This window comes from Hyaena hyaena, unplaced genomic scaffold, assembly GCF_003009895.1.
Source record: "Hyaena hyaena isolate Hyena2069 unplaced genomic scaffold, ASM300989v1 scaffold_134, whole genome shotgun sequence".
Classification (NCBI taxonomy): domain Eukaryota; kingdom Metazoa; phylum Chordata; class Mammalia; order Carnivora; family Hyaenidae; genus Hyaena; species Hyaena hyaena.
The window spans coordinates 815,947-826,227 of record NW_024080766.1 but is presented as its reverse complement, the minus strand read 5'-3'; the positions used below and the strand labels follow the sequence as shown (position 1 = coordinate 826,227).

Genomic DNA, 10,281 nt, shown 5'->3' with positions numbered 1-10,281 from the left:
ACAAGCAGAGGGACCACACCCCTGCCCGGGCCTGAGGAGGGGCTGCCACTCCAAGTGGAGCATTGTCAGCTAGCCTCTTTCCCCATCCTCGCCCTCACACCTACCCCCGCAGCTCGTTGGCTAGACACTTACATGCAGCCACAGCAAAACCCAGAAAAAGCAAGAGGGTGGGCCTGGGGGGGGGGGGGCGGTCAGAGATGGAATCAGATGGCAGGCACCTGCTGGCGTTCACCCAGGGAGGCAGGCATCCGGACAAGCCCGGGCTTCCCCAGTGGGGTAGGATGACGGGGCAGGGGTGGCCACAGGGCCCGGGCCACCCCCTGCTGTCCAGCCGCCCTCCTGCGTGGTCCCGTGTGGTCCCCTCCGGCCCTGGCTTCGGCTTCTGCCCATTCCCACCTCATGACCCCAGCGGCCTTCAGAGCCAGCCCATCTCTGCAGCCAGTCCTGGCTCACGTGCCTTGCCGCGCGCCTGGTTCCTCACCTTTCTTTTTCTCCCTTTCTTTGTCTAGACTAAACTCCTTGAGGGTTTAATCTACCTTACACACAATTCAAGGGAGAGATGCGAAAGTTAAGCCAAATAGCCATGAAGATCGAGCGCAAACAATAGCCATTCCAACATGTTCCAGAAGAAATAATGAGAATGAACATTCACTGAATGCCAACCCTTCTGTAAGGAGGCTCCAGACACTTATCCACGCTTCCATTATGATTCCATCCCCCACTCATCATGTCTTCTTACATCAGTTCAGCATCCCTCTGTTCCTCCATCCGTCCCCCATCACCCACCATCCATCCATCTCTCCACCAATCATTCCTCTATTCATCCATCGTTTCTCTCTCCCTCCATCCTTTCAACTACTGTCCATCGCTCCATCCATCCATCCACCATTCATCATCCCTTCATTGCTTTATCATCCATCCATCCATCCATCCATCCATCCATCCATCTATCCATTCATTCAACCACCACCCATCCATCTCTCCATCAGCCCTTCCTCTCCTCATCTATCATCCATCCCTCCATCCCCCCGTTATCCATTCGCCCATCATCCATCCTCCTGTATCGTCTGTTCCTCTATCCATCCGCCATCCCTCGCTCCATTCATCTCTCCATCCCTCCGCCATCCATCCATCCACCCATTCAACATCCATCCATGCGTCCATCCACCATCCCTCCCTCTACCCGCCATCTGTCCATGTATCCCTTCATCATACATCCATCTGTCATCCATTCACCCATCATTCCTGTTAATTTAGGAACATCAGAGGCACTTTGCTCCCTCCTGAATGCGGAAGCAGGAGACAATACAGGCGTGTCCCCTGGGAGAACCAAGGTCAGCTGCTTCCGTCCAAGAAGGTGTGTGGCTGGCAGGAGCTGTCCTACAGGCACACAGGGGACCTCCTGGTGGGCGTTTAAAAAGTGGGGAAGTGGCACCAGAAGAAATACAACTCCCTGTAGGGGTGTCCTGGGGACCCCGTGTGTATGGAGGCCAGCCCTGTCTCCCCAGAATGGCTGACCTGCTCCTTTGCTGGCTCGGCGAGGACCCTGCAGCTGGGAAGCATCTTTCAAAGTCAGTGTGTATGTGTGTGTGTGTTGGGGGGGTTATTGTTTAGACCCTCCCTGCCGCCCCTCGGCCTTGAGCGTGAAGAGTGCGAACCACTCCCTGGCACACGTCCAGCACCGTCCGCTACAGCCTTCGCCCCCAGATTTGCCCCCAGGGCCCACTCACTGCATCTGTCCCTCGGGCTCCTGATGGTGAGTGACAGCGGGTTGCAGGAGGCAAGACCACACACACACACACACACACACACGGGGGCTCTGAGCCAGGGCATTGAAACACACTCTTCACAGAGTCGGGACACGCCCAGTGGCCGGTGGGCGCATCCAGTCCTGGCCACGTATAGAGTTAGGGACAAGAGCAGTGGCCCCCGGTGCTGTGCAGGGAGTTCCCGTGGCCTGAGACACGTCCGCCCGCACCAGACCTGTGTGGAAGGCACCATCCTGATTCTATTTTCAAATGGGAGGAAACTGAGCCCCGGAGAGAATTTTTCAGGGCCACAGAGCAAGCTTGTCTGCTAGCAGTTGGTGCGCTAAGGCCCCAAGGCCATGAGTATCCCTCATTCCTGCGTTGCCGGGCCAGCAGGGGGCCAGTCCGTCCAGGCGTGGCTGCCTCGCCTCAGCCCTGGCCTGAGGGCTGGCCCTGGAGCTGTCCTGTGGCTCTTCTTCTCCAAGGGCAGCAGGCCAGCCGGCTGTGTTCCCCTCGTGGTGACACAAGAGGACAAGTCTCAGCTGCAGAAAGTCACTGACCACCATCAGCCTGAGCAGGCCTGTCCAGCCCGACGCCGCTGGGGCAGGGCGGCCCCTGACCCTGGGCGAGGCTGGGGGGCTGGCGAGCAGCTGCCGAACCGTCATCCAGACTCTCGTAGTGAGGCTGTGACAGCTGGGATGGACACCAGCCCCCCGGGCCACAGAGGGAAGGAAGGCAGTGGTGCTGGCCTGAGTTAGCCCGAACGGGCCACCTCGGACCCAGTTCCCGCCCCAGCCAGAGCCGTTCCACACACAGTTCCAGGCACCCCAAAAGGAGCCATTTCGCAGAGTCCTGCCCCGAGCACAGGGGAGCACTCCTGTGCCTCTCAACGAGGAGGGTGGGCACGGCTCTGGGGGCCACCCTGCAGGCCCAGGAAGGTCATGTGCCCTACAGGGGTGCGGAGGGAGAGCCACGGGAGCACGGGGACCCACGGCGCCCCTTCTCTGCCCACGCGGTGGGGGGACACCTGGGATGCCCACGGTGGGGCCTTGGGAGGGCCTGGCTGGCAGAGACATGCGCCCCCGAGGCTGGTACCCCCTGCTGTCCCTGTCCCCCCGGTAGCAACGGGTCATACCTTTGCTACAGAACTCAAGAAACGACGGAGGGAAAAAAATGAATATTCCAGGATGGCCTAACCCAGCTGGTTCACTTCAATGTCTTAAAAAATAAATGTTTTCCCACTCATTTCGTTTCCTTATCTCAGCCTTTTTTGGAGCGATTTTAGGATTACAGAAAAATGTGGTGGAGAATAGGGACAGTCCCCATACACTGCTCCCCTGTTGTGAACATCCTGTGTCAATGTGCTACGTTTGTTACAACCGGTGAGCCCATTCGGGCTTGCTACTAACTCAGACCTGTGTACGTGGCAGCCTGGCCAAGGGTCGTGGGAAAAGGCGGAGTGAGGGGCGGCCGGGGCGGGAGCGGCTCGGCACCAGTGTCCTGGCCTTCTCAGAACCGAAACCCGGGCAGTGTTTAAAAAGACAGTGAAGGAGCAGTGGGAAATGGGATCCCACAGCATCCGAGCCCCCTGGCGAGCCTGAGAACACTCCAGGGTGCTTGCCAACCCCTTCCCTCCCCGTGCCCCCACACTCCTGCAGGGACGCGGGGGGCTCCCCGCTCTCGCAGGACGGGGCCCTTCGCACAAAGGGGGCACGCTGCCCTCCCTGGAGCCTGGAGCCCGGGGGACCAGCCTCCAGCCGGCTGCCGAGGGCCACACAGCTCTCGGGTTGGGGGCAGGGTTTGTGCCACGAATCCTGTGAGCCTTAACAATAAAAGTCAGTTATTCTTCTGGCAAGAACGGGTCTCTTGGGAAACCCGTGCCCGCGTGGTCCGTTAATCTTTGCAAAGCAGCAGAGAGCACACCCTGAGGAAGACGTTCTCTGCAGCGAGTGGCGCTGGGAGACCCGGAGGGCGACACGCGGCAGAGCGGCCGGCCCACTGGCACACACCACGCGCAAACATAAACTCAAAAGGGATTAAGGACCTGAATGTGGGAACCATGAAAATCCTAGCGGAGAAAACGGGCGGTCATGGCTCTGACCTTGGCCGCAGCGTCTTGCCGTGACGCTCTGCGGGGGCCAGGGAGGCAAAACCAACGGGAACCACTCGGCTTCATCAGGATGGAAGCTTCTGGACAACAGGGGAAACAATCGACAGAACGAAGTGGCCGCCCGTGGAGTGGGAGGAGACGCTGCGAATGGCACATCTGATAAAGGGCTCGTACCCAAAATCCATAAAGAACTTATAAAACTCAACACCCCCAAAACCCAAGACCCCAGTTATGAAATGGGCCAAAGACACGGCCTGGGTGTCCGTTGAGCGTCCGACTGCGGCCCAGGTCATGATCTCGACTTTGTGGGTTCGAGCCCCGCGTCGGGCTCTGTGCTGACAGCTCGGAGCCTGGAGCTGCTTCGGATTCTGTGTCCCCCTCTCTCTGTCCCTCCCCTGCTCTCTCTCTCTCTCTCTCTGTGTCTCAAAGATAAACGTTAAAAAAAAAAAGAAATGGACAGAAGACATGAACAGACATTTCTTCAAAGAAGACATCCCGACGGCTAAGAGATACATGAAAAGATGCTCAACGTCACTCATCACCAGGGAAATGCAAATAAAAACCACCGCGAGACACCACCTCACGCCTGTGAGAATGGCCGCGCTGACAGCACAGGAGACGGGTGGAGGTGAGGGTGTGGAGGAAGCGAGCCCTTTCGCACTGGCGGTGGGAGCGCAGGCTGCTGCGGCCACTCTGGAGAACCGTGTGGAGGTTTCTCAAGGAGTGAAAATAGAACTACCCTACGAGCCGCAATCGCACTACTGGGCGTTTACCCAAGGGACACAGGAGCGCTGCTCTGAAGGGGCTCGTGGCCCCCACCGTTCACAGCAGCGCTATCGACCGCAGGCACAGTGTGGCCGGGGCCCAGTGTCCATCAGCGGACGAACGGATAAAGACGCGGGTTATACACGCAACCGAGGGTTGCTCGGCAAGCAAAAAGAATGAAATCCTGCCCTTTGCCACGTTGTGGACGGAACTAGAGGGTATTCTGCTTAGCGAAATTAGTCAGTCAGAGGAAGTCAAATACCGTGACTTCACTCATATGTGGAATTTAAGAAACAAAACAAATGAACAAAGGAAAGGTGGGGGTCGGAGGCAACGGGTGGGGGTTAGGGTGTGCGCTTGCGATGAGCACAGGGTGTGTGTGGAGGCACTGACTCCATGCTGTGCTCTGAAATGCACAACGCTGGAGGTTAACAGCACTGGAATGTTTCAGAAAGCGCTAGGATTCGGGACTGGCAAGCTGGAGCCACACGGAGAGCGAGTCTACGAAGGCGAGGACCTTTGTTTTCTGGAGGGGAGTTGGGAGCAGTCGTTTTCTGGAGAAAAGCGGGGCTCAGGGTGTCCTCCGATTCCTGACCGCGCCGGCGCGGGGGACCTGGCTGCCTGCCCGCCTCGCCTCCCAGCCTCCGGGCTCCACTTCGGTTCATTGTCACCATCGGAATATTTACAGGGAGTCTCTCTGATGGCTGAGGTTCCGCTCGAGATGGTGCAGGCTGGGGGTGGACGGAAGGCATGGCGCCTGAGCCGCGGCAGGACGGGCCTTACCGGGCTGTCCGCTCATGGTCAGGCGCACACTCAGGTGTCCGCTATAAAGGTGCAGGGGAGGGCCTGGGGGGGCTCCTTCCTCGCTGGGGTGGTGTCCGCCCCGTGGCCCAGACCCCTGGCGCATAGGCCTGGCCCGCCCACCAGCCATGGCCCGGGACGGCCCGGCTCGGCCCGGCGGGGGACGCGCCCTTTCAGCCTTCGTGGCTGGGCCCCTGGGCCCCACGTGTGGCCCCGTCTGTGCTCCGGGCTGAGCGTGAGGCCCAGGGCTTGGGCTGGGGGATGGGCAGCGGGGCCCGCTCTCCCCTCCCACCTCCAGGCTGCTCTGTATCAACGTGACATCATCTGCGGAGGGGTTGTCCCCCACAGCTTAGCGGTCACCCTCACAGACGGGACGCGTGGACAATTGAACGAGGTATGACGCGCTGGCCTGGCGGCGAGGTGCACAGGGACTTGCAGACCAGAAGCCCGTCCCCAGACAGGCTGCCCCCCGCCTAGGGGTGAGTCCGGCACCCAGAACGGCCTCGCACACCGCGGCCCACTTTCAGGGCCGCCTCATACACCGCCGGGCAATGTCCCGCCCTCGTGAGTGCCGCCCTCCCAGGCCCGAGAGGGCTCTGAGGGGCCCCAAGGCCCAGGCACAGCCTGGCAGCCCGGCTGGAGGGGGCGTCCGTCGGTCGTGCGGGCCTGGCTCCGGGAGCAGGGAGGGGTCCAGTGGGGCCCTGCCTCCCGTCTGTCTGTGTGTCTCCCCCGCCGCTACCCCCACCTCTATCTCTGCTCTGTGTCTTCCTCGCCTGGCCCGCACCCCCATGACCCGCCCTCTGCTCACTGCCCGGCCTTCTCTGGGAGCTCGCTCCTGGCAGGAGGGCCCCGTCCCCCTGGGAGACCCACCTTTTCCGCCTTCTCCCTTCCCGGGGGCAGCTGACGGGGGACAGGCTCCAGGTTTTAGGGGGGCCCATCCAAAGCCCCCCCAAGACACAGACCTGCTGAGTGGGTGGTGGAAGTCTGATTCTGGCCGAGCCTCAGGTGTGTGTGTTTTGGGGGTGCGTCCTGCCCCTGGAGTCACTGGTGTGGGCTCCAGGGTGAAGGGTCCAGGCGTTAGGGTCTTTGTGCTCCCACCACCAGCGCCCAGCACTAGCTGGTGGGCCCTAGGGTGCCCTGGAGTCTCCCCACCACCCAAGCTGTCGGCTCATTGGCCAGCCGTGGGTTCTGATTAACACCTGCCCAGAGCCCGCCTGGTGCATCACAGCGCAGACCTCTGGGCTGGCACCTACCGAGGAAGGGGTGGCTCTGGGCAGCCGCTGGGTCCCCTGGGGCCGCGTGGACAGCAGTTGGGAGGGCCCCTTTTCGGCCTTGACTCTGTGGACGGCCCCCGGATAGTCACTCTGTCTGAGAGGTCTGTGCAGAGTGACCGCCTGGGAGTCAGGGACAGTGGGAGCCTTTGCACACATTCCATCAGACACCAGAGGACTGTCATTGCTACCTGCTTGTTCCCATCTGTGTGTGCAGGGCCCCACCCCAACAGGTGTGCACACACACATGCACGCACACGCACACACACTCCCTTTGCTGACTGTCTTCTGCCAACGGAAGGACTCTGGGGCCGTGGCCTTCAGGGTCCATGCGAGAGCCCACCCTCTGCCACAGCCTGAGGCCACACAGCCCTCCCGCCCCTTACTGAGCACAGGCGCTTCCCCGAGATGCACATGCAGCCACAGGGGCAGGTGAAACGTGCTTTATGATTGTCCAGGCTGCGTGCCGCACAGTGGATGCCGCTCGTGGATGTTCCGGAAAATAACGCAGGGATTGGGAGCGCCCAGTCGGGGCGGGGCCGGTGCCAGGATGGCCTTCTGTGTCCTGCTGCTCTGTTCTCACTGGTCAGGACCCTGGGACCTCAATTAACAGTCAACCAACCAATAAATGCACGCATGCAGACACACACACACAGGCAGACACAATACACACATGCAGACATACATGCGTGTGCACACACACAGGCACACTTGCACATATATGTATACACATGCACGTGCACACACAGGCAGACACACATGTAGACATGCATGCACGTGCACACACATGTACACACGCACACGTGCACATATATGTATATGCGCACATGCAGGCACACATATACACACACACTCATACATACTTACATAAATTTGAAACTTAGAGGCTATGAAAATGTTAGCTGAATAGATTAAGATTCTGGAGTAGGTAGAGGGTGATGGTGTTGAGAGGGCGCCCCGGGAAGACTGGCTGAGAGGTGAGGCCGAAAGAAGGACTCTCCTCCGTGGGAGACTTGGGGGGCAGAGAGCCCAGTGCTGGGAAGCTCCGGCCACAGCTGCTCGGTGTTTTCCGTGGACAGAGCGGAGCTCAGTGGTCCTTCCCGGCCCTGTGAACTCCAGGGGTCTCTGGCCACGGAACACGGCGGGGGCTGTGGGGTTCAGCCCTGCCCTCCGGGAGCAGCACCCCGCTTCGCTGGGAGGCACCAGACTGTTCCCGTTTCCGCTCAGACCAGACGAGGGGCTCTAGCAAATGTGTTGTTTCATATTGCCCTGGAAGTTCTAGAAAATCCCAAGACCAAAAAGGGCAGCGAAAACAGAGGAGGCACAGCAACGAGGAAAGACAAAGCTGCCGCTATTTACAGGCGGGAAGGTCCCTCGCGGAGCCTGAGGGCTGACCTGGAGAAGCTGCTGGAGAGAGCGTGCGGAAGCGGAAGGAAGCGTGCATCACCAACACGGTCGCCAGATCCGCTACACCGGTAACAAGACGTGAACACACACACACACCAACCAACCCGGTGACAAATTCCCCCCCCCCAGCCCCCACCCCAGGCTGGATGAAAAGATTGGACACCATAAAGGTGCCAATTCTCAGCAAAATTACTTACATAGACCAGGTGCCTTTTCAACCAAAGCATAGATGTATTGGGGCAAAACTTCCCAAAATAACTCAAATGTTCACCTTGGGCAAAAATACAATGGGCAGAAAGGGCCTAGAAAATACTGGCTGAGATTGGGTGGGGGAGGGGCAGGCCTGCCCTCCCCATCTGTGCCTGAGAACGGGGTCTGCCCAGAGTGGCCCCCGCCTGCATGGCCTCCCGAGCACCCACAAGAGCCCAAGGAGGCTGTCCAGGAATGAGATGGGGGGCCAGGTGTGCCTTCCGGGGCGAGGACTCCGGCCCTGGCTGTCTCCTCTGTACCACGTGAGTGGGGGCGGGGGAAGTAAGGAGAGGGTGGGTGCAGAAAGGAGTCCTCAATATCCCAGACCTTGGATCTTTATTTCCTCCTGTGCTCACTGTGCCCCAAATACCTAACCTTTCATTATTCCTTGTAAACAGAGCCCCCCAGACATCAGTGGGGACATTTCCCAAACTTTTTCACGGGCAAGTGTGACCATATGACTAAGTTCTGGCTCACGGGTCAAGCAAAGGTACTGTGTGTGGCTTCTGACTTGTTCTCTTGGGAGTGGGGGCTAATTGCTCTTCTCCTGTCTCCTCCCTCTACTGCTGGAATACAAATGTGATGGCTGGACCAGGGGCAGCTATCATGGACCATGAGGCGAATGAGTTAGAAATCACACACAGCTCATCACTGGCCTTCTTTTAATCACTGCTCCCAGATCTCCTGGATGTGCATTTACAATTTCTCCTTTCTAGACCCCTTCTTGATTTGTTCCTCCATCACAACTCTTGCCTCTGCTTCCCTTTTAGAATGTATGCTTCAAAGAGGCAGGGATATTTGTTGAACAAATACATGCACAAAAGATGTTGAATAGGGGCACCTGAGTGGCTGAGCTGGCGAAGCATCCAACTTCTGCTCAGGTCATGATGTCATTGGTTCCTCAGTTTCAGCCCCCCCCCCCCCCCCCCCCCCCCCCCCCCCCCCCCCCCCCCCCCCCCCCCCCCCCCCCCCCCCCCCCGCCTGCTGTCAGTGCCGAGCCTGCTTCAGATCCTCTGTCTCCCTCTCTCTCCCCTCCCCAACTCATGCGCTCTCTCTCTCAAAATTAACATTAAAAAAGAGTTTGAAAATTGTAAAGTGCTTTACTAAAAACACCAAGTGGTAACAATATTAACACAAGTGTTTATATTGCAGGGACCCGGAAACAGAGTGGATAGTTCAGGCCCCCGGGTCCCACCTCCTCCTCCCAACTGGCTCCGTCCTGGTAGGAGTCCGAGGCTGAGGCCTGAGGCCGGCTGCCTTACCTCCTGGGCCAAGTGCTGAGCACCCTAGTGGTCAAGAGGCCAGCACTGGGGGGTGGGGCATGCCAGGCCAGGGGGCCCTCCCCCAGACCCTGGGTCCTGGATGCCTCCCCCTGGCTCATGCCGGGAAACTCCGGCACTGGCCTCATGGGGAGTGGTGCCCGACGGGACCTGGGGGTGGTCACTCTTCCAGACCAGAAAGAGGCCTCCTGTGTCTCCCCGGCCCCGGCGCTGACCCCTGCGGCCTGGTTTGGGGGAGGGGTGGCTCCAAGGTCTTGCAGAGAGACCCTCAAGGCTCTGCTGTTCTGAAGGGACATATTGGCTTGGAGAGCAGGGTTTCCGCGTCTCACGGAGCCTGGGTGCCCCTGTCCCGGTGGCTGCTCCGAGCCGCAGGCCACCCCTCTCCGCCCCCCGCCCGGGCCCTCGACGCCGCTGGGTCCCCGAGGCGGGGCTCCGCCCTCGGAGCCCGCCCCGCCCCCGCCCTCCCCGCGCAGACCCGGGCCCCGCCCCCACCCGGCCCCGCCCCCGCCCCGGCGCCCCGCCCCCCGGCGCCCCGCCCTCCCCGCGCAGACCCGGGCCCCGCCCGCGGCCGCCCTGGCCCCGCTCCAGTCCCTCAGCTTCGGCGGCGCCCGGAGACCCGGAGGCTGGGGCTGGCGCTCGGGCACCCATGT

The 10,281-nt window shown here is 60.2% G+C and overlaps 1 long non-coding RNA gene across 1 annotated transcript; it reads left to right on the top strand.

Annotated features, from left to right (window-relative positions):
* The first annotated feature begins 239 nt into the window (after positions 1 to 239).
* Positions 240 to 3,519, top strand: LOC120235626. The gene is made up of 4 exons (XR_005529467.1): positions 240 to 669; positions 1,258 to 1,334; positions 1,460 to 1,571; positions 2,239 to 3,519. It is a non-coding gene; the product is annotated as an uncharacterized LOC120235626 (long non-coding RNA).
* Positions 3,520 to 10,281: the final 6,762 nt, after the last annotated feature.